The 25721-nt window shown below is 33.7% G+C and overlaps 2 long non-coding RNA genes across 2 annotated transcripts; both read left to right on the forward strand.

Annotated features, from left to right (window-relative positions):
- Window positions 1-1437: 1437 nt before the first annotated feature.
- On the forward strand, window positions 1438-3492 carry LOC134282635 (uncharacterized). The gene is made up of 3 exons (XR_009995327.1): window positions 1438-1481; window positions 3044-3116; window positions 3343-3492. It is a non-coding gene; the product is annotated as an uncharacterized LOC134282635 (long non-coding RNA).
- An 11403-nt stretch (window positions 3493-14895) lies between these two features.
- On the forward strand, window positions 14896-18538 carry LOC134282636 (uncharacterized). Its single transcript, XR_009995328.1, has 3 exons — window positions 14896-14960; window positions 15892-15922; window positions 18381-18538. It is a non-coding gene; the product is annotated as an uncharacterized LOC134282636 (long non-coding RNA).
- Window positions 18539-25721: the final 7183 nt, after the last annotated feature.

Below are 25721 nucleotides of genomic sequence, written 5' to 3' on the forward strand. Positions count from 1 at the left end.
TGTACTGTAGCTTCTGATAAGTGTTGGCATTAAAGCTTTGGTTGTGCCATGATCCCTTATTAAATGGACTTCTTATTTCTGGTAAAGATGTGTATATATTACTAAGATATAGTGGGTCTTTTGCCGATGTTTCTGTTAACCAAAAAAAAAATGCAATATCTTTTATGCAAACTTTGAGGATAGTCATTTTTTAAAAGGGGGCAAGAACCTCTCATATCGAAAAATTATATAATACGAAATCGAAAACTAGGATTGTCTAATAAAAATGCAAACTATATTTGAATATTTCAAAAACTACCATACTATTTTTTTTCTTCAATTTTTGTACGAGGACACCAAAACGTCTTTAAAATAGAAAAGCACAAAGGTGAGGCTTTGCTTGAACTGCGGTGCAATATACCGGGAATATGATACAAAATATGTCAAACCGCATCACCTCATGGCCATGGACTGTTTACCTTTAGCACATGGTCTCATCAATTAATTTAATAATTACCATAGCGAGTTTTGTTTTGGCAAGATGATTTTTACTTATACTTTTTAAAATATTGTTGATTAAAAAAGCAGTCGCATGATTTATTTTTATAGTTTATACATACTCATATATATATTGTTCTTTTTTAATTAAAAAAATACATTTTAGATATTATGCAAGAAAAATATGAGTCAATGGGATCAGACCAAGCGACCTGCAATATATTAATGAGTGTAACTCAGTTTTATATTTATCCTCCAAATCAAATAACAAATTGATCATTTCTTAACATATATAGACAATCAAGACTATCAGCAGTCCAAGAAAAAGAAATTATATTAAATACATAATAGGCTATCAATAACTGCGTTTATTAAATTAAAATAATGCATGTGCTTTAGTCCCATAGAATTTTAATTCCTGTGTTTTAAAAAAATCATATTTGCAGCAACAGCGTGCACCTCGTATTTAGGTTGTTGTCGTATTATATATATATATTAATTCCTGAAATAAAGAGCAGGTTGATACATCTTAAAATTTTCAGATTAATGCACTGCAGCGTAGATTTATCGAGTTAAAAACGTGAAAATTGAACTATTTTAAATTTGTATATTTTGTCATTAATGTTCAAGTTATTTATTTGACAATAACTATTTAAACTTGGGAATATACATGTTATACCAAAATATATAGGAAGAAATATATTTCAGATATGCTCTTAATACATGTACCTTCAAAGTCGTTTACACTCAATGAATGTTAAAATACCCCGCTGACTCTCCGAGTTTGAAATTTCCGTCCGTGTTTGTCTGGATATAAAGGTACAGACAAGCACATGCAATGAAATTCCTTTTAGGAATTGAAAGTATTCAGTCTGCCACTTATGTAAAAAAAAAGTTCTCTTAAAATCTAAATTTTACATTCAGGTGTGAATTTAAAAGAAGATGGCTTTAAAAAAAATTATCATACCTGTTAATTTGTTGGATTTGCCTTTTTCTTGGTGAATGTATGTCGTATACTGATTTTCATAATTTCATACTGTCATTTATTATTCATAATAGATTCTAAGAATCACGGGATTCATCTAGTAAACTCGGATATATCCAATTATGCATCAATTCAAACTCAATATAGTCACCCATGTTGCGTAGTGGTTAGAGCGTCTACTCTAGAGTTGCGGAGTTCGGAGTTGTTTCTAACGACACGGGTTCAAGTCCCACTTCAGGACCTGGATGCCGGTTCTTAGGATGAGACCTTGGACACCGAGGTCCCTTGAGTTCACCTTGCTGGTAAGAAAAAGAACCCCCACCACCACTCAAAAGTGGTAGGTACCGAGCAAGAATCTAGATTTGCATCCCTCCACTGGCAAGTAGCGGTGTCTTAGCATTAATGAATGAAAAGTTCTCCTCGAAGGTACCAAACAACAACTCCAGTAATTATGTCTACTTCAAACTGATGGCTGAAATCTTAGGTAGTGTTCTTAGTAAAATGGTTTATGATGAGATAAAAATATTATAAAATGTACTTTGCGAAGGGCATACATAAAATGTGTTAAAAAGCTATTCATTCTCAAAATGCGTACACGTGGTTTAAAAATCAATGGTTTTGTTAATGTTGTAAAGAGTCGGGATTACTGTAAATCACTTTTTATTCGCGAGAACTTTATTTTCGCGTAATTACGCGAGACAGTGCGTTCGCGAAAATTTAATACTCGCGTATAAAAGTATTTCTTACGATTATATAGGGGAATATCAACTTTTCGTGAAAATTATGTCTCGCTAACAAAGAGTCAATGATAATCTCGCGAAAATAAGGTGTCGCGAAAATTTAGTGATCTACAGTACTTGGTGGTGTTATCACTGTATATAATTATAAGTTACCCATAGCATATCCTTTTCTTTTATAAAATCAATATTTTTTTCAAGATGATTCAGAAGTACATATGCATTACCGCAAACATATACGTACCACTTATGTTTTTAAAGAACATCAAGGAACAAATAGTGACGCGTTACGTATCCTTTTTATCCTTTTCTATCATAATATGTACCCCATTTGAAAATAAATTATTTTCTACCTTAGTGAAAGTTGATTGATCGTGTGTTGTTTAACGTCCCTCTCAAGAATTTTTCACTATATGGAAAAGCCACAACTTAGCGATGGAGAGCTGCAAATGTTGTTCTATACTTGGCACTCAGGGCCGTTGAGCACGAAGGAATCATTTTCATGCCAGTACCTACTGCGACACGGGACCTCGGTTTTTACGGACTCATCCGAAGAACCCGTCTCCAAAGTGGGATACAATGGGACGTAAGGATCAACTCCTTACTTCGCGACTCTAGAGCAAACGCTCTAACCACTGCGCCACGTGGGTGATTCCTCTGTGAAAAAAGAATCATTAAAAACTAAAGTCGCTTCCTTCAGTTGAGTTGTTTTAGGTCGCTCGACATATTTTACTCAGAACATTCAAATTGCATATAGTTTCAATTTTTATAAAAGTATTCTTAACAAAATAAAGATACGTGATTTAAATTTGACAATAATATCTGGTTTCTTTATTCTTTCCAGATTGTTATGCAAGATTCAGGGCAAGATCTCGGTTCAGTTCCACTTCCTTCAGCTACTATGAATCCTCCTCCGGGTAAGCAATACTGAAAACTCTTACTTATATATCAGTTTAGGAGAACCATAATTATAATGTAATTGCTTTTGATATTCAAAACTTAAAACAAGAGCATTAACTTTTAGGTGAAATTGCATGGCCTGAGTGTCACTAAGAAAGATGCTTAGGATATACAGGTGTACTTACTTAAAAAAAACTATTAAAATATTTATTATTATATAATATTATGCATTTCTTTTTTCAGTTTGGACAGCGCAGTAATATTTGGTATAATTTTTGGTTCTATCATGGGCTGTTGCATATTGGTTTCTATCATCAAATCCTGCTGCTGTGGCAGGGAAGCGGATTAAGATATTTGTTTCACAGTAAAACACTGCAACCCAGCAACAGACCATCACATGCAAGTGGATTTGCATCCCGTCAAGTTAATACTCGTATTTGCGATGATTAACTGAAGAAACTGTTTTCTTGTACTTATTTGAACATCGTATTTTCAACATATGTTATAATTCCTTGCATAATTAGAGTTTTTTTCTTTCACGTGACTCATGAAATAGCTGCAGTTACTAACCCTCCAAACCTCCTTTGCAACAACGGCTCCTTCTGAAGTTAACCACCCACTAAATTCTTATTAATACAGTGCAAAGTGTGAAACTGCAATTCAATATGGAACAAGTTCGGATTCATGCACAAGAACGATGGATTATCTAGGCACTTACACAAAACATGTTTCAACGACTGGTCAAAATAAAAGATATACTTCGTATCCATACCAACCACAAGAAAACGTTTCAGTACCAAACCTAGCAGTGACTCCTCTTTAAACAGTGGCATGTCTTGTGACATGCATTAAAATTGATTTGAAATGTATCAAATTAAACATGAATTTTAACATGTGTAATCAATATTCATTTGTATATAAATAAATTGAACCGTGCATACAATTTTGATTGTAAGAAGGATGCTTCAACTCTCAGTCTAATACTAACATTTTTAGCACATTGATAATTTATTTAAGGAATTAATAAAATAATAACTGTATAATACTGTATAACCTGTATTAAAAATTGGACCAGTATAACTCGGGTTGTTATTTTTAATGAATATCATTTAATTTTCAATCATTTAATATAGAAACAAGAAACAAGACAATTTCTCCCTTTAAAACGTCTTTAAATTGTTCATATTGTGACAGACTCATGTTTTATATATTATGCACATGTGCATAGCAATGCATATTGCATGTGCATCTATTCATTTATTTAATTATATATGTTTTTACTTGCAGCACACTTCTACAGCTGAATTATGTAATTATTCATTTAACCTGTAGTTAAGTGTATTGATTTTTAAATGATTCTTTTCCAGAGAGGTCCAGAGTTAGCCTCAGGGTGCTAATTATATTCTGGCCATGGTCATTTTGTATCTTTTAGTTTCATTGGTTTTTTAGTATTGTCTTATGGTTTTCTATTGGTCTTTGTGTTTCCCTCCAAGTTTTCTTTGTGTTTTTGGGAAATTCTTGCTTGGTTGCCATATGTGTTGGAAGTGTTTTTGTCTCTGATTTTCCATAGTTGTTTTACAAATCAGACATTGACCTTGAGACCAACATTTCCTATTGCATGGTAAGTAATTCTTTAATACTAATGAGTAATATAATTCTAATTCTATTAAATGTGAAATCTGTAATTTTTGCACTTAATTCCTTTAATCACTTTTCTGGAGTAAATGTATAGTGAGAGTGAGACCTTAGATATAGAGTTATGTGTAAATAGTAAATACAGTGCTGTCTCACTTTTTCATATTTTTAAAGTAAACTTTATTTTATGATTAGTATAGATATCTACAAAGGTGTTTATTGTTGATTTGTAGATATTATCCTAGTACATATACAGTTTTGTGTATGCAGCTTATATGCTGTTGTACAGCATTTGACCCATTCCCATTGAATGGTACGCATGTTCATTGTTTTTATGCTAAACAATAATTGATAATGTACATATACATTGGAATAATAATTATTGTAAAGATTTTATTCTAAATATTCATTAATTAAAGCAATGGGAGATTTTATTATGTAATTTTCATGTAATTGAATTATCTCCCTTGATTCGGATAAAGCTATATGATATATTGATTTGTACATATATATTGATGAATAGCTTTATAGTTTTTATGCTTAGAATTTATAATTTGTTATTTCATTATAGGGTTTTGATGATGATTGATGATTATCTATCCATCGAATAAAGAGTTACTGTCTTGTTCAACTCGAACCAACAGCCTTGTTGTTCATTCTTAACGACCACACAATTACCTCAACACAAGTCTGTTACATTGGGACGCCAAAAATGTAACAGACTTGTGTTGAGGTAATTGTGTGGTCGTTAAGAATGAACAACAAGGCTGTTGGTTCGAGTTGAACAAGACAGTAACTCTTTATTTATCAATCATCATCAAAACCCTATAATGAAATAACAAATTATAAATTCTAAGCATAAAAACTATAAAGCTATTCATCAATATATATGTACAAATCAATATATCATATAGCTTTATCCGAATCAAGGGAGATAATTCAATTACATGAAAATTACATAATAAAATCTCCCATTGCTTTAATTAATGAATATTTAGAATAAAATCTTTACAATAATTATTATTCCAATGTATATGTACATTATCAATTATTGTTTAGCATAAAAACAATGAACATGCGTACCATTCAATGGGAATGGGTCAAATGCTGTACAACAGCATATAAGCTGCATACACAAAACTGTATATGTACTAGGATAATATCTACAAATCAACAATAAACACTTTGTAGATATCTATACTAATCATAAAATAAAGTTTACTTTAAAAATATGAAAAAGTGAGACAGCACTGTATTTACTATTTACACATAACTCTATATCTAAGGTCTCACTCTCACTATACATTTACTCCAGAAAAGTGATTAAAGGAATTAAGTGCAAAAATTACAGATTTCACATTTAATAGAATTAGAATTATATTACTCATTAGTATTAAAGAATTACTTACCATGCAATAGGAAATGTTGGTCTCAAGGTCAATGTCTGATTTGTAAAACAACTATGGAAAATCAGAGACAAAAACACTTCCAACACATATGGCAACCAAGCAAGAATTTCCCAAAAACACAAAGAAAACTTGGAGGGAAACACAAAGGCCAATAGAAAGCCATAAGACAATACTAAAAAACCAATGAAACTAAAAGATACAAAATGACCATGGCCAGTATATAATTAGCACCCTGAGGCTAACTCTGGACCTCTCTGGAAAAGAATCATTTAAAAATCAATACACTTAACTACAGGTTAAATGAATAATTACATAATTCAGCTGTAGAAGTGTGCTGCAAGTAAAAACATATATAATTAAACAAGTAAAAACATATATAATTAAATAAATGAATAGATGCACATGCAATATGCATTGCTATGCACATGTGCATAATATATAAAACATGAGTCTGTCACAATATTTCAAATTTAACATCAAGCGGATTGATACGTTTTTAAAGGAGGTCATTGTGAAAAAGGTATCCCAATTTAAACAATTTGAAATTAATTTTTTTATCAAATCAAATGACGCGTTACAAACAAAATTAAATATTTGGATTTATTTTTTATTTTAATTTAAAAATCCAAAGGTTAATGTTTTAACTTTTCTTTATTAAATTGTATTCTATTTAAAAAAATAAACTATATAATGTGTTAGTGGGCACCTGTTTCCCAATTCATTTTTCTAAGTTAATTAAGTGACAAACAATTTTTTTAAAAGGGACATGCCAATTGTTTGAAGCAGGAAATGATAATTCTAATTTCAAGTTGTCAAATTTTAGTGTGCTTAATACATGTATACTGTATTTTTTCGTATTCGTATTTTTTTTGTCGAATTTTTAATGAATACAGTAATGAGTAAATTGTCAATGACACCTGCTTAATCATACATTGCTTGAGTGTTCTTGTATTTCTCATCTCTAAAATCAATAATTAAATATATTAACCGTCTGGAAAGCCCTTCAAAGAGAAATGTCTATTAAATCGGTCTAATAATTTAATTATCGACCGGCCTGCCAGTCCAACATAACAATTGCTGAACCACAGCGTCACTTCTACGACATAAGTACGTAATTAATCGTCATTCAATATTGGCAGCACAGAAACAGTGGAAGTTACCCCGTGGGGATCAAGGTTAGAATAGGTCCTCAGTACCCCCTTGCTTGTCGAAAAAGGCGACTAAATGGGTCGGTCCTTCGGATGAGACCGTATAAACCGAGGCCCCTTGTCACAGCAGGTGTGGCAGATAAAGATCCCTCCCTGCTCAAAGGCCGTAAGTGCTTAGCGTAGGCCTAAATTTGCAGCCCTTCACCGGCAATGGTGACGTCTCCATATCAGTGAAATATTCTGGAGAGGGACGTTAAACAGTATACAATCAATCAATCGAAGTTTAAAGTTTAGAACTGCAAGAGTTGTTGCTATTTGAAAGACAGATATACGGGACGAGTATGTCTAGTGATGCCCGTCCGTCTGCACAACTGTTACGCTAGGGGAACCCATCTCTTATCCTCGACTCCTCATACCACTGAATGAAAATTAATGCCTTGGCGTTGGAAGCAAATTGAAAGTGTGGGGGGGGGATAAGTGTAGAAATATTTTTCAGACCTAAAAAATTACCTGATAAGCAAAAAAATGTCCGTTGTCCAATCACGAAAAACTTATTTCGGAGGGGGGGGGGGTAGGTAACTTATTTCAGTACCAGTTTTAGCTTATGCGTTAGTAATGCGTCCGACGTCCGTCTCTCTGTGAACAAGTTCCTACTCTCCTACAGTTTTGGTTTGATTTCAATATAACTTGGCACAAAAGTAGACTACACTGAGATTCATAATTCTATGTATAGGTTTTACTACAGTATTCAGAAATACAGAGAGCCGGGCTCATTTATAGAGTAGAATGAATTTCTTACATAAATCATATGTTTATATGGTATTAACACATAAATAACAAGAATATCAGATTAAAAATTCTGAAAAAACTATCAATATAAATGATAAGACAGTGACAGTGAGTTTTCGATCCTAACACGACGGTCCGATTTTGACAGAATCAGAATTAATCTGGTAATGCAGCTGAATGTTAAACCAGAAGTCTCTGTCGAGACTGAAGCTCTACTAGTTTGTACTTATAGCAAAGGAAGAGGAAACTGCTTAAGCAGTTGGGAATTGAAACTTTACAATAGCAAATGAGAATAATAATCCTTGAATAAGTCTCTTTATGTTCTTAGTGTAGTCTACTTGCATGCCACATTATATTATAATCAGACTAAAACTGTATTTGAAGTAGCATTTTGAGAGTAACAGAAATTGCTTTCTTATTAACAAAGGTAATAATATTCATTGAAGTCAAAAACGGATATAAAGAATTATGTACCTTAGTGTAGTCTACTTGTGTGCCAAGTTATATTGAAATCATACCAAAACTGTAGGAGGAGTAGCATTTTGAAAGAATTTCACAGAAATTTCTATTTTTAGTAACAACGCCAACACTGTTCGTCGAAATCAAAAATCGATACACAGAATTATGTACTTAGTGTAGTCTACTTGTGTGCCAAGTTATTTTGAAATCAGACCAAAACTGTAGGAGGAGTAGCATTTTGAAAGAATTTCAGAGAAATTTCTATTTTTAGTAACAACGCAAACACTGTTCATCGAAATCAAAAACCGATACACAGAATTATGTACTTAGTGTAGTCTACATATGTGCCAAGTTATATTGAAATCAGACCAAAACTGTAGGAGGAGTAGCATTTTGAAAGAATTTCACAGAAATTTAGTAACAACGCCAACACCGTTTGTCGAAATCAAAAACCGATATATAGAATTATGTATCTTTGTGTAGTCTACTTATATGTTAAGTTATATTGAAATCAGGTCAAAACTGTAGGAGGAGTAGCATTTTGAAAAATTGTTTACAGACAGACAGACAGACGGACGGACGCCGGACGCATTACTATCGCATAAGCTCTTCTGGTCTCTGACCAGCAGAGCTAAAAACAGGCTAGTCTGGTTCCCTCTCCTGCTTTTCCTCGGATGTGTAGAGAACTACGATCAATCGCAACTTCTCGGGCCTTTCCGACTAGAGGAAAAACGACCTCGAATGTATGTGGTAGACGCCAAGACAACCATCCCTTTTCACGATCTTTGAAATAAATGCATGGAGACCTTTTATCTGTGGAATATGGAGTTTAACTTTATTCAATGTACTGATATTACCTAAAATATACTATAGAAGGGACTTCTAACTCTGTCTATCCTATATTTGAATAAACAGGAAATGTATAAATTTTAACATCCGGTGATGTTAATACATTCGAGGTTGTTTTTCCGACCTCTAACGGAAAGACCCGAACTGATGCGATTGAACTACGATAACACGATAACACTGATCATCAAAATCCTTACGCAGAAGAACTATGTTCTTTGACTAAAGACTGAAGTTTTCAAAGTCATTACTACTAATGTTTATTTATTTAGATAAAACTTTTATTTTTGTTGCTTTATTTAGCGTTTGCATAACCACAAAAGCGGTTGAGAGTAAGAACTATATTTTTTACAAGTAACTTTAAAATGGCGACTATGGGGTTGACTTCCTGTTTTGAACAGGATGACATAGAATTTTTTGTGAAATACATTTAAAATGCTACTCCATCTACAGTTTTAGTCTGATTTTAACACAATTTGGCACACAAGTAGACTACACTAAGGTACATACAGCGCCGCCTCAAAAGTATTCGCGGAAAAACAAAATGGCCGATTTTTTATTTTTAAGTTTCAATTAAAAAAAATGATTCTTACCCCATTATTCCTCGATTATTAATTAATTTAGAGTTATCTCCCGTATTCTTATCACATGACCAATGACCTAATCTGATGACGTATCACTGTTTTCGTCTGCTATTTTTATCGTTGGGTGAATTCCAATATGGGACGCAAGTCAAAAGAAATTAGCAATGAGGTTAAAAAACTGGTCGTTGATTTAAAACAAGAGGGAATCAGAAACTGTGAAATCGAGAGATTGTTAAATTTACCTGAATCAACAATTCGGTCTATATGGACACGATTTATTAACAACGGAAATGTTGAAAATACGCCTCGAACCGGCAGACCTCCAAAAGTTACAAAGCCGGCAGAGAGTAGACTTTTGAGACTCGTTAGAAGTAACCGTGAGAGACCGTTGCGAGATATTACTGCGGATTTTAATACAGGGGGACCAGTACACGTTCACCATAAGACTGTCCAACGAATTTGGTTTTCAGGCGCGTTGTGAGGAAGAAAATGGTCGTGAGGGATGTAAACAAAAGAAAACGACTTTCGTGGTGTCTTGCGAGGAGGAGATGGACAGTGCAGAATGAATGGAAGCAAATTATATTCAGTGATGAATCACAGATTGTGATCGGACAAAATAATCGTGTATATGTGTGGCGATCTGCAAATGAGGCTTACAATCCGCAGTGCATGTGTCCTCGACCTAAGAAGCGAGTGTCAATAATGTTATGGGGTTGTATAACATGGCATGGTATCGGAACTTTATGCAAAGTTGATGGAAATATAAATGCTGTAAAGTACCAAGAAATCCTGGAAAAACAATCTCTGGCCTGTTTTAGCCCGTCATTTCTCTAACAGAACTTACCGGTTTCAGGACGATAATGCCCCTGTGCATCGCGCACGAATTACTGAAGAATATAAACGTGACAATGATATAAACTGTTTGACCTGGCCTGCCCAGTCACCAGATTTAAACATAATAGAAAATATATGGCTTCGCATAAAAAATGCTCTTCAAAACACTGCCCGATACATAAAAACTCCAGATGAACTTTTCAACGCCATTTACGATCTTTGGACTTCCTATCAGCCAAATAATGTCCAGAATTTGTACAATTCACTTCCAAGGAGAATTATGGCAGTAATTCGATCGAAAGGTTGCTTGACAAAATATTAAAGTAAGTGTTTTTAATTTTTTTAATATTTATTTTTCCCCAAAACTTTTGAGACGAACTTTGTTTTTAACGTCAGCCATTTTGTTTTTCCGCGAATACTTTTGAGGTAGCGCTGTACTTGTGTGTATCGGTTTTTGATTTCAATGAACGGCTAATTGTATTCGGCGCGTCGGCGCACCAGCGCGTCCATCCCATCCCAATATCACAAAAGTATTTTCTCCCTGCATTAAAACACTCAAATGACAGCGATATTCTTTATACTTTAAGCGTTATCGCTTATATCAAGTCGACAGTCCGAGCCCGATTGTATTTCTTTGTTAAGTGGATCCAGAAGAATTTCCCTACCAGGTGGTGGCTCAAATCGCAAGGGGAAGAGGCCCGAGGCATAGCTTTAGTAATTTTACTATATCAGTTTTAAAAATTTGAATTTTCCAGGGATACGGATCCCCTTTAATATATATGCATGCCTTACCACAATTTGTGCAAACGAAATTTACCCAAACTTTGGAAGTGGCCTACTTTCGATTTCTCTCTCTCTCTCTCTCTCTCTCTCTCTCTCTCTCGTATATATATATATATCTCCAAACTTTAACTATAGCATTTAAAAATATTGAGTGCTTTGGTTTTTAGAAATTTATCTTATGTTTAACACATAGGCCTGGGGACGGGGGAGGGGGCTTACACAGATAGACATCTTATTAAACATTGGGGCGTAGATTTAGCCCCCACTTTCAACAGGCACGTTGCAGTGTAGTCGAAGAAGGGTAAGTGGTAGTGTTTAAAGAACAAAAATTGGTACTGAAAATAGTTCGACCCCCCCCCCCCCTTACGAAATAGGATTTGCGTTTGTGGACAATTGATACATTTCTCCTTTTTCTGCTTGTTAAGATTTTTCAGGTTCGAATTTTTTCTTTCACTTACCCCCCCCCCCCCCCCCCTTACAATTTGCTTCCGACGCCAATGTAACAAATTAAAATTTACCAGTATTACGTTATGACCCTAGAGTTTAAACTCCCTTTTTAAAGACTTGATTTTCATGGCTATAAGCTGCCATACCTTGGTATCAGTGTTTAAAAACAAATTCCTTGTTACGTTTTAAAATAATAGAACTACTCTAGTATTACAAGAATTAACTTGTCTTTATTAGAGGTCTGAGGATGGGGAGAAACTTTAGTTACAGAGATGCCTTTGATATTAATAGCCCTTTCAAAGAAACTCTTGGTCAGAAAAATACCTTACTCATTTATTGAAAAAAAAAATTGAACAGAGAAAAAGACTTACACTTTTTGGCATTTCATTCTAAGGTTATGGAGAGATAAAAAAAAACAAAAAACCCTAACCTTTTGACACTGTATAATCGTGTTAATTTCTTTTTTATCTATTTCTAACAAACTTCCTTACGGAGCATAAATGAACATATAACTTGAAAAAGTTGTAAACAAAGTGTGAAACATTAAAATTTTTTTGAAACCGTCATTAAAATCAACACTTCTCAGTACTTTCAGTACTCTGATTACTAGTGGATATCGAGCCCGATGCTGTATAAGCGATAAATTTAATAAAAAAAATCTGTTGCGCGAGCGCGCCGAATACAATTAGCCCAATGAACAGTGTTGCCGTGGTTTCTAAAAAAAGAAACTTCAATTAAATGCTTTCAAAATGCTACTTGTCCTACATTTTTGGTCTGATTTCAACACAACCTGGCACAAAAGTAGACTACACTACGATAACCAATTTTTGAATATCATGAACGGTGTTGCCGTGGTTACTTAAAATATAAATTTCTTTGAAATACTTTTAAATACTACTTGTCTCTTCCTCTGTTATAAATACAAACCGGTAGAGCTGCAGTCTCGAAAGAGACTTCTGGTTTACAAACACTACCACTTTCCACATCTTTTTAACCTATACTGCAACGTGCCTGTGGAAAGTGTGTGTATGTGGGTGGGTGGGTGGGGGCTATGCCGCAATATTCAATGTCTCTAATACTTGTCTATCTCTGGGAAGTTCCGACGCCTATGTAATGATACTTTCATAGAGTCTATGTTACATAGTATCATTGTGCAACTTTCTAAATTTTTGATCCGTCACATATTTTGGTTTTCCCATAGCAAAACATGGATACGGCCGCATTCTTTCTAAAATATTGAAGGGTAATCATCTCTTATCCCCAAGTCCTCTTTTACCACTGAATAAAATCTAATGATATTTTCACAAATTCTTTATAATGCAATTGTTTACCACCTTTTCTACTTTTTGATCTTACACTTCCAAGAGCAAAACACGGGCTTTTTCAATTATGATTATATGGGAGGCTAGGGTACCTCTTAGTGAACTCGGTGCGCACAAAACCTATTTCAAACACATTTAGTCGCTTGTGTGGCACATTGGTTAAAGCGTGTGTCTTAGAGTCGCGAAAGTAAGGAGTTGATCCTTACGTCGCTGGTTTTGATCCCACTGTGGGAGGTAGTGACCGGTATTTCGGATGAGGCCGTACAAACCGAGGCCCCTAGTCGCAGTAAGTGCTGGCATGAAAAAAGACCCCTCACTGCACCGATAGTATCAAACCTATTTAAACTACGTTTTACATTTCAGCAAACTTAATATTTGGCTTCTTGACTAAGAACAATAAATTTAGGACTTTTAGGTAGCTAATAAAAAGAGTTTAGAGTTAGAAGCCCTGTGGTGCAGATCGAGATGGGGACCGAGCCTATAAATAAAAGTAATTTAAATATACTATATTAGGAAGACGGTGTCTTGTTGAAGGCAATAGTGAAATAGCAAGCGAATGTTCTTTGTTCAGGACCATGAATACCAGCATTGAATTCCATGTTTGCCAAAAACCTAATCTCTCTAAAAGAAAATTTGTTCTTTGTTTTTAGCATTTTACGTTTTGGCGCTTTTAGGACTTGTTTGGTTTTTAACTAATGCTCTGAATTCTTGAATATTTTTGCAATTTTGAACTAATCTTTAGGAACTTTTGTTTCTACCAATTGTGCTGTTCTTTTCTGATGAACATCCAGGGCTTATTTAATATTTGTACGATACGTATATTACGTCCTTTTTATAGAAGCTTGGAAAAGAGGAAGCATCAATATATCTATACGACCACAGTGAATAAACAAAGTTTTTAACGAAGATAGAATTAAAAAAAAAATCTTTTTCTTGGCTTACATTATCCCCCTCACACCTGGAAAATTATTTTTAAACATATTATTCAATAGTTTACAAAAACATGTATCAATCCCGTGGGGATCCGGGTTAGTATAGGTCCTCAGTTCTTCCTTCCTTGTCGTAAAAGGCGACTAAAATGGGGCGGTCCTTCGGATGAGACCGTATAAAACCGAGGCCCCGTGTCACAGCAGGTGTGGCACAATAAAGATCCCTCCCTGCTCAAAGGCCCTAAGTGCCGAGCATTGGCCTAAATTTGCAGTCCTTCACCGGCAATAGTGATGTCTCCATATCGAGTAAAATATTCTGGAGAGGGACGTTAAACAGTATACAATCAATCAACATGTATCAATCCAGAAGTCTCTGATGAGACTATAGCTCTATTGGTTAGTATTTAAAACAAAGAATACTTGAATTATTAAAACTCTGAAATACGGTTCACCTGAAACATTTCAAATATGATAAAAAGTGAAAAAATGTGAAATGTGAAAAAATTCTAATATTTCCGAAAAAATGCCAAACATTCAATTCTGTTGACATTTTCATGCCTCAGCTCCTTTGCTTTAAAATTGTTTGTAACTTACTTCCTCAATCGAACAGCGGAGATGGCTCTCGGAAGATTAGTATATTTGGCTAGTTTGTGGATTTTTCTTCTATCAATAAAAGGTATTTTATTTTATATACATTTAGAAGTTATAATTTGAACCTCTAATTTGGATATTTTTTGAATTTTAAAGGACTTTATATGCGTCGTAACATTTGCAGTTGAAACGAAAGAATCATTCTATTGTACATTATACAAGATTTTAAGACCATAACAAGAAATCCCTATGAAATAACTCGCAAAGAATTCATTCATTTATATCTGAGAGAGAAAAAAAATCAGAGCGGAATTGCATTATGAAATTTTTTATCAGAAAATACATATTATTTGATTGAAAGTAATTATATAGCATTTTAGTGTTTATAACTACACTGTATATGTACCGGTATTTTAAGTCGGTCATTGAACACGTAGATATTTAAAAAAAAAAATTGTCCTCATTTATAAACTGTATTGCGACTTGACAATACATATAGGATAGGTAGATTGTATTTCCTACGATCAACCAACCAATCAACTATTTTGGTGATAGGCCGAATATTCGAGTAGTAAATGCAGTTTGTATGGTATCGGTATATTACATGAATCCTTTTGTACGATTCTAGAGCAACATATACTGAGTACATAGTATCTACATGTACATGTAGGAAAAGATTATTTAACTTTTTTCGGCGAATCTCTGTACAAAGTAAAATGCTCTTTCCTCTCATTCCTCCCTCTTTCAGACACACTGTGAGAAATAAAAAAAAAATAAGTTTAATTCCGTTCAAACCAAATATTAAGAAGAAATAAAAAGTGTGAGGGTTTATTATTTCGTTTAATTTAATTATGAATTGTTGTCAAATACTAGTATCCATGATATAAATATATATATATATATATATATATATATATATATATATATATATATATATATATATATGACACGTGTGTGTGTGTGTGTGTGGTTTTAATAAAATCATAATTCAATAACCTTCATTTTCGTTAAAACAGATTGTGGTGGATATTACTATAATTATTCTAGGTAAGTGATTATCAAAATAATACAAGTATTATTATTAAATGATAAGGAATTTTGGTGCTCTCTGATTGGTCTAGACGCCATTTACTGGTGTGTACCTCAGAGTGAGTTCACCTCAAATGACGTTCTGGGAGGTTTATTCGGGTTTTCCCTCTCGACCAACCATAGATTTGCTTACAGCTTTTTCGACCAATCAGATTGCGTGTTTCAAAGCATGTGTCGGTGTGAATGTAAACATGGCAGACGCCATTACCAAGGAGAGTAAGAACTTTTGAAAGTAAATGGTTGAGTATTTATTGTTTATTAATATTGTTTTTAATTTTTTAACTAATATATGTTTAGCTGTTGAAGTATATCAACATGTAAAAAGTGTAATTACACTTTACATTATGGATGTTTATATTTGATGTAGACAAGAATGAAAGCGTCAGCAGTGTTGTAAAATTCCTCATCATTTAATAAAACGGTTATTGACTTTTGAATTCGGTCTACTCGTGACTATACAGACCTGGTCAGGTATTGGTTAACCTCGGCCTTCGGCCTCGGTCAACCAATACCTGACCAGGTCTGTATAGTCACGAGTAGACCTCATCAAAAGTCAATAATTGTATATTATATACCGGAGGGGGAAGGGGGTAAAAATTCATGTTTGTCGTTATTTGTGTAAGATAAAACTGGCAATGTTACGAAAAAAAATTATTCAAAGATTAAAATATCAATCAAAGCACATCATAACACCAGAACTCCTGACCAAGTAGTAAAACAAAATGTGTTTGTGAAACACTGATGCTCCCGTATTGCAGCCTTTGACGAAGGTTGAAGTTCCTCAAATGCAAATCGGAGTGCAATGTCAAGTACGGAGGTAAAAATTGATGGTAGCAAGAGGAAGGTTTTTCCACAAGGAACGCACTTGTGAAATATGAAAGCCCTTAGGCTAGTACTAACTGTTAAAAAATATTGCAAAGGTTAAAGTTTTTATCAAAGTGTGTCAGGCTTTAAGGTCCAAGCCAAAAATACTTAAACCAATTGAACGGTTTTGTTACATGAATACATAAAGTTCCGTATTTTATTTATTTTTGGTCAAAAGATTAAAAAACTTGTTATTTAAAGGTCTTTTCACAAGGAATACAACTGTGAAAAATGAAGTTAATAAGTACTAACTGTTCATACGTTATGGCCAAAGTTAAAACTATTTTTAAAAGCTCTTGTAGACTGGCTTTCAGACAGATCCATTCTGAAGGGATCTCCTTTGGAACCCTGCTGCCTGTACAAAGAATCTTTAAATATAGTTCACGGTTCGTAAACTGTATTTTACAGTCGATAAATCTAGTTTATCAACTGTCAAACTAACACATTTTTGTGAAATTGGCATGCCATACTCTTGCGACTCTGCTAAGTCTTCAGAATTAATCTTAGGTGTGTATAGAATGGGAAATGGCTAAAGTGCGATCTTTGTTTGCTCATACATCTTGTTGACGGTAAAATCATCTCCTGTTGGCCTGCCTGAAAAATCCCGCAAGTCAATATTGAAGCTGCATCAATGGACTTAAGGGAACGTTTCATTTCAAAGGAATAACGCTATCGCTTCTTCCATTATTTCAGATTTTATAGACGATTCTGATATTTCAGTTTTCCTTGTTCCTTTTCCTTTATTTTTGCGAGCTTGCGTAGTCCTGTTATTTCTGTGAATTTAGCATTTCTGTTCCCAAATGGACGGTAAGGATTCCTCATATCTTCAGTAGTGTTTGTAAGAATTCTTTGAGAATTATTTTCTTTTTCTTTCTGTAGTTTCTGGTTGTATTGTCATTAGCAGTTTGTTTCTTCTTTTCTGGTTTTCTCATCTCAGATCTTAATTGAATCCAATCACCATGCCTTGGTAAATAATTGGAGAGGTCTTCATGTTAAAAATACTAACTACATACAGTTAGGATGAGGATATGTACCTCTTCCAAAATTATGAATTTCGTGGCCCGAGGGTCAGGTGTTCTGGTGTTACATGTAGGGCGAGGACCTATATAGCTATAAATTATGTAGTGAAAATGCACTCGTTCTCTGAAAATCTCCTCTGCTCCTGGATATAGAGCAAATGAGCCACCTATAAAGCTATGATAAGCAACCGTCCTTCTTCCAGAATTGTGAATTTTAAGGCCCGGGCCCTAGGTCAGGGGTCCCGAAGAGGGGGGCGGGGGGCTTTTTATTATATATTGTAAATAAACTAATACTTGAGAGCTCCTTTGTATAAAATATTTATGATGCCGCAAGGTTGCCTTTCTCAAAATAGTGAAATGTATATACCCAGAGTAAGGGGTTCTTGTGGGGTGGGGCCTACTGATTATAACTGAATTAGTTGAAGTGCATTTTTTGTGATCCCCTACTCTTTCTTAGGATATTAAGTAACCATACTAAGCATGCTTAGTGTATAGTTATGATGAGAAATAATGCCTCTTTCAAAATCTTTTAGTTCTAGAGATACAGGAATTGGTACTGCCGTAGGAATTGTCTCATGGATGCTCTCCATGCTATGCTGCTGTATCTTCTGCTGCCGTGGCAAGAGAAACGTGGATGAAAATGTTAACAACGGTGAAATGGAAGCCAATCAAGGAAACCAACAAAGAATCGTAACGTGTAAGGAAACGACCTTTGAATTGGGGGGGGGGGATATATTTTACAGAGACTAGTAATTTTCATCCGGTCAAGGATAACCTTATTCATTTCAAATAAATTTAAGGAGGACAGATTATTTAATTGTCCACTGAAATACGTTTTGCAGGCAAATCAAAAAAGGGTATAACATTAAAGTCCAGAACTCCAATTCGTGGAAGGAGTGGTTTACTAGCACTATTTTCTACTTTAAAATCTGCCATCCTCATCCCCCGAATGAAAAGGACACGTCCTAATTTCTTCATTTGTATTTATTACATATTCCTGAAGGATTTATTTATATTGCGTTACTGTGAAGTGTATATAAAATCTGCATGTGTCTCATGGTCAACAATTTACTTATAATAATATAATATAATAATATTATAATAATATATTATATTAATTATATTATAATATTATTATAATATAATATAATAATTTTAGCGATAAAGTACTGTAAGAAGGTGCGATTCCGATGTTAATTATACATCAATCGAAATATTCATATCACCGTATGGATATTGTTCTTCAATATGTTTATGACTCTTGGATTTTAGGTCAGCTGAGTAAACTCAGGTTATCCGTTATCCGTTGCTAACCGTTTTTGTCCGTCGTCGTTCGTCGTGCGTTAACATTTGAACATTTATAGCTTTTTCTCTGAAACCGCTGAACCAATTTCGACCAATTTTGGCACAAAACATTTATGGGTGAAGAGGAATTAAATTGTGAATTTCATGGTCCCTGCCCCCCCCCCCCCCCCCCCCCGGGCCTGGGGGTGGGGCCAAAACCACTAAAATTAATGCAATTTCTTAAAATCTTCTTTACTCCTGGACTTCAAGCAGTCAAACTTTTGGTATGATTGTAAGCGGCATTTAGTCCTCTACCAAAATTGTGAAATTCATGGCCTCCGGGTCCGGGGTTCTAGTGCTAGGATGGGCAAAATAGATTAAAAAGTGAAAATGCTTATTTCTTTGAAATTCTTCTTTTCTGCTCCTCGACATTAAACAAATTAACCAAGTCCATTGTTACATGTAAGTTGAATATCACTGCCTCTTCCAAAATTGTGAATTTCATGGCCCTAGGGTCAGGAGTTCTTGTGCTAAAGGGCGGGGCTATATTGGTTTTATAGATGTATAAATTCTTTAAAATTCTTCTCTACTCCTGGACATTAAATTATCTAACCAAGTGCATAGTTATGTAGAATAAGGCTGCCTCGTCCAAAATTGTGAAATTCATGGCCCCTGGGTCAGGGGTTCTGTTGTTAGTGTGGGGCTATATAGAGTATATAGTGAAAATGAATTATTTCTTTGAAAAACTTCTCCTCTGCTCCTGGGTATTAAAGAAACAAACCAAGTATATAGTTATAATGACCAAGAGTGCCTCTTCCAAAATTGTGAATTTCATTACTCTTGGGTCAGGGGTTCTGGTGATAGGCTGGGAATCTATTGATTATATAGTGAAAATGCATACATTAAAAAAATGTTCTCTGCTCCTGGGTATTAAACCAATGAACTATTTGAATTGTTATGATGAGGAAGGATGGGTCAGGTCTTCTTGTGTTAGGGCGGGGCTCTAATGTCTATAAAGTGAAACTGCATGAATTCTTTGAAAACGTTTTCCTTTGCTTCTGGGTATTATGCCAATGATCTGAGTATATGCATATTTATGATGAAGAAAGCTACTTCTTCCTAAATGGTTATTTTCGGGGCCCCTGAGGCAGGGGTACTTTGAATGGAGAGGGGTGTTACATATTCCGAAATCAAATTAATGCTTTGATTTTGCACTTTTGTTTTAATCAACAATTTATGGTTCAATAAAATTTATGATAACAATTGATGATGAAATAAAATTTATGATAAAATTTCCAAAATTTTGAAATATGTGATTCCAGGTGCAGTGGTTCCTGTGGGGTGTGGTGCACAATTAGTTATAAAGTGGAAATGCATTTTCTCTGTTACTCAGATCTACCTTGGGTATTTAGTAACCAGAATAAGCAAGCTAAGTGTTTAATTATGATAAGCAATGGTGCCTCTTTCAAAATTGTGATTTCATGGCCTAAATTTTAAAACACGAATCAAAATCAATTGTTGGAAAGTTGTTACATGATACTCAGGTGACCTATAAGGCCCGTGGGCCTCTTGTTTCTTTATTTTTATATAAAATATATCAATAGACACCCCATCGAGGTTAATAAGTGAAACTATGTACATTTCATTAAAATTTACAGATACTGCACCTGCAGGAGTTCACTATAGCCACCAACCAGAACCTTACTCATTAAGTTCTACCGAAGTTTTATCCCCTTCCCAGCTTTATTCATACAGTGGACAATATAACACTCTTTTTCAATATGGAATCGAATCACGTGACCATTCGTTTGGTGTAATTTCTCCGCCACCATATGAAGAACAAGCTCCATCATACGAATCTGTGGTTGGAAGAGGAACGGGACCTTCTAATACAGGTAAGGGAAACACTTAGAATATGTAAATTACGAAATTTTAGGTATCCTAAATGTACGATAGAGCTACAAATAGTGTCCATCTCAACATGGGAGCAAGAATTGTCAATGTATACAAATGAACAATGGCTTTTAAAATCAATTAACACTAGATATATTCTACGAACAGTAATATCATTTTACAAGTCTACAAAATCTGCTCAATACAATTATTATAATGAGATTATTTTAAGGAAAATAACTTTCATGACTGCAAAAACCATTTTGTAGAGTTTCGAGGACTCTTTTTGTAGTGTTTTATATGAGAATAGAGGTTTTGTATCACCCTGGCTACAGCAACACATTAAAAGACTAAAATTCCTTTATCACCCCTTCCCTCCACCTACATCACAGGCTTGTAGTTGCACCCAGCAGACTATACAAGTTCAACAGCCCAAGGTAATTTGCAGTATGGAGTATTTCCATGTACAGTAGGAAAATGCATGGAGCTTAAAGATGCGATAAAAGCTTGATGTTCCAGTCACCTTCATTCATCATACGTTGGATGCCTAAAAGTGTATAAAATCCAGCAAGAGTACATTGGTGACCAAAACATGTATAATTATGTAATTTATAATAAACGAAATGAAAAATTGCCTAAAAGTGCATTAAATTCATGTAAGAATACATTGATGACCACAACATGTATAATATTATGTTATTTTATAATAAACGAAATGAAATACCAGCTTTTTATTTTCCTCCAACTGGTATAAAAAGGTATAATATTCTGCCCCTTTGCAAACTAATAGCAATTAGCTGAACGTTACACTCTTTGCGTGTCTTATCGCATGTTTTCTCTATAAGTAACTTATACATGATTCTATACACCAAATTGCGCTCTTTTTCGGATACTGATTAAATCTTCATCATAATAATTATGCAAACCATACCTACAGAATATATTTTTAAGGCAGTTTTTAAAACAAAAATCTATATTTATTAATTTATCTTTATATATATATATATATATATATATATATATATATATATATATATATATATATATATATATATATATATATATATATATATATATATATATATATATATATATATATAATTATAACAGAAGGGCCGTATCACGTCGAGTTGACAGGCGCGGATCATCAGATCTAACGAGTCGCGAAGCGTCGAGTTTTATCTGTTGATACGCGCCAGTCAACGAGACGTGATACGGCTCTTCGGATCAAGTTACTGTTATAATGATAAATTTATCATATACCCCCTTATAACTAGCTAAATAGAGCAGAATAAAACTTTTCATATCAATTGTATAATATTTATCCATAAAACAAAGCATAAAAACAGGGACTTTTTAACGCGCAAAAAAAATAATGTCATGTTTCTGCGTACCACGTCATCAGTTTCAGAAAACCACAGTGTGGTGATCCGGAAAATCGGATCAAACTCTGTAAAATTAACAGTAACAAAAACAAGGAAATTGATGGGTATATAATAAATATATATATATATATATATATATATATATATATATATATATAAAATTTCCGCCATAGTTGTGTTCTTTCAGTACCATTCTCTTTGCGCGAGAATTTGTGAGACTTGTCTAGAACAGGTCAATGGAGCGAGACCTTGGTGTAGTCTACTTTGTGCCAAGTGACCAAAACTGTAGGAGGAGAAGTTTTCACAAAAAAATTTATTTTTAGTAACACCGTTCATCGAAATCGAAAACCGATAGATAGAATTGTGTATCTTAGTGTAGTCTATTTGTGCGCCGAGTAATACCGGTATTGAAATCAGACCAAAACTGTAGGAGAAGCATTTTGAAAAAAAAATGTTTACAGACAGACGGACGGACGCCGGACGCATTACTATCGCATAAGCTCTTCTGGTCTCGAACCAGGTAGTAGAGCTAAAAATTATACACATAAATTTTCGCTCTTATTATGGGTCCAGCGGGAGTTTCAACGTTGATGTTACATATTTTCAATATCTGATTTCATGACTGCGCCGGGGTACCCCTTCCAATGGAACATTTATGCACATGTACCACTGAAGTGAAAAAAAATGTATAATTTGTTAAATATTTCTTGCTTGTTGAAATTTTGAATGTTTGTCAGATTTAACGTATAGGCAAATTTTTACCCGAAGACGTTTATTAGAAAGAAAAATATACACAACGTCTCAATAATTTCCAAATAGCCCTCGTTAATATATACGAATTGCAAAATGCTGTTGACATTTTCATGCTTCAGTTCCTTTACTTTGAAACCTTTTCCATAATTTACTTCCTTAATTCAACGGCAGAGATGGCTCTCGGTAAATTAGTATATTTGGCTAGTGTTTGGATTCTTTTCTTGATAAAAGGTATTAAATTTTATCATTATATACATTTATTTATAAATATGTTATTATTCTTGAAAGGAGTTTGAAATATATATTTTTGGTCTTTTGGATATATTTTTAAATGGAAAGGATTTTATATGCGTCTTAACCTTTGTCGTTTAAATGAAAGAATCATATTCTTCTGCGCATAGTGATATGAAATGATACATGATATGAAATATCCTGCAACAAAATTATTTTCTGGAAGAAATTAAGGTTATTTTTCTCGGAGTGGCATTGTAATGAACAATAATTTTCAGAAAATATATATTTTTGATAGAAAGTTTACATAGAATTTAAGTGTATATAACTCTGTTGGTTTCTAAAAGACTTTTAAACAATTTGTCCTCATTTATAAACTGTAATGCAGTGATTTAACTTCATGCACCTACTTGTACCTACGACCAACCAACAAATCATGAATGCGAATGAATTTTTTTGGTTATAGATCCAGCTTTTGAGTAGTTAATGCATTTTTTAAAATCATGAATCAGTACTGTTTACGAACAGTAAAGCTATTTGTGCCATTGGTATGTTTGTAGCATTTTTGAGTAGTTTGTTGAAATTCAACCCCCCTCCCCCCCCCCCCCACCCAGTTTGGTGTAAATGTGCTCAGGTGAGTGATGTGGTCCATGGGCATTTTGATTCCCTCAAAGTTTGCGAAATAGTATACATTTGTCTTTCATCAAAAACATGTAGAAACGACCCACTTTACCTTTTTTGAATAAAAGGAAAGCGTCTGCCTAGGAAATTTCCTCAGAAGATTTTCGTTTACAAATTGATGAAGTTTAATTTGGAGAACTTGACTAAACACTCAGTTCGCAAATTAGAATAAAATAAATTTTTGATCAATAGCTTGCATGTTTCTTTAAAACAGATTGTGGTGGATTTTACTACTATCACTCTAGGTAAGTGATACGCAAATTCATACCAGTAAAAGTATACAGGGGGGAAATATAAATAAAGATTTGAGTGAGAAATATTCAAATCCAAATTTTACTAAATAATTAAAAAAAAATTCATCCTAGCACAGAAACGCTGACAGAGGAGTAATAAAATTCATAATTTTGGAGGAGGTTAAAGTAACACAATGAGTCAAAATCATGTGCTTCTTTAAACAAATCTGTAGCATAGAGAGAAAAACTTTTGAAAATCATGTCTTGAGTATATAGCGAAGCGAAGATATGACAATTTAACTGCACTGTAAAGCAAGAAAAGACTGCACAATTTAAGTGCCGGGAAAGCAGAGGTTGTATCTACCATTTCGTTGGTTTTCGTGTATGTCAAGGTCACGCCACTTTTATTTTAGCTAAAACTTGTAAAGATCAACTGGATCATGCAAAGGCGAGAAATATGTTCCAACAACTATTTTATTACATGAAACAAAATAAAAACGTAGTAATTTTTTACTCTCATGATGACCTTTTTACACTTAGACTTAAGCATTTAACAAAAATAAAACTAGAGGAGCAATTAATTTTTTTCTCATGTTGTCATATGTAAACACTTGCTTAAGGTAAGTCACTCATCAGGTTTTTTGTAAAGGTCACGCAGAACCCCTTACTTAAAAATATTTATTAAAATTCAATTTTTATAAAATATTTATATTCAACAATGTAAATTTTTTAACATTCATTGAAAAAACAGCTTAAAAATCTACAAAGAAGCAAGATTTATGAGGGACTATTTCTTGTGGTGGAAGAATATTCAGCAGAAATTTCTGCAAATCTGCACATTTATTAAATTTAATGTCTTGAAACTTGAGCCTCACATACTTTTACTCGGAGAATATTTTCCGTTATGATTTTGCAGAAATATTTAATACAGGTATTAATTTATATTTTTAGAACAAGTTTTACACCTTCCCTCAACAAACTTTGCCAAGAAATGAAGATATATTAAAGAAGTCAAGATAAAATTTACACCATTTTTTGCCAGAAAATCACATATTTTGACCAATATTTCAAAATTAACATCACTGACCCCAACTTTTTCTTTCATTATTTTAAACTACTTGATACTTGTGACTGATCAGCACTTAACTCCTAAAAAGCTTGATGTAAGAAAATATTTTATTGCGTATTAAGTTTTTTAATTCCCCAAATATGTTATTTTTGAGTGCAAAAAGGTCACACAATAATAAACGCACATTAATTTGCAAGATTTCTTCAATGATAAATATTATTCAAACTATTTTATGTAAAATAAGATTAAATTTATTAACGTAGTAACATCTGATAAAATAAAATTAGAGATAAAGTAATATAAATCAAAGAGTTAAAATTTAAGTTGCAAAAAGGTCAACTTAAT

This window comes from Saccostrea cucullata, unplaced genomic scaffold (assembly GCF_032062105.1).
Source record: "Saccostrea cucullata isolate Sc308-1 unplaced genomic scaffold, CSIRO_AGI_Scuc_v1 ctg183, whole genome shotgun sequence".
Classification (NCBI taxonomy): Eukaryota; Metazoa; Mollusca; class Bivalvia; order Ostreida; family Ostreidae; genus Saccostrea; species Saccostrea cuccullata.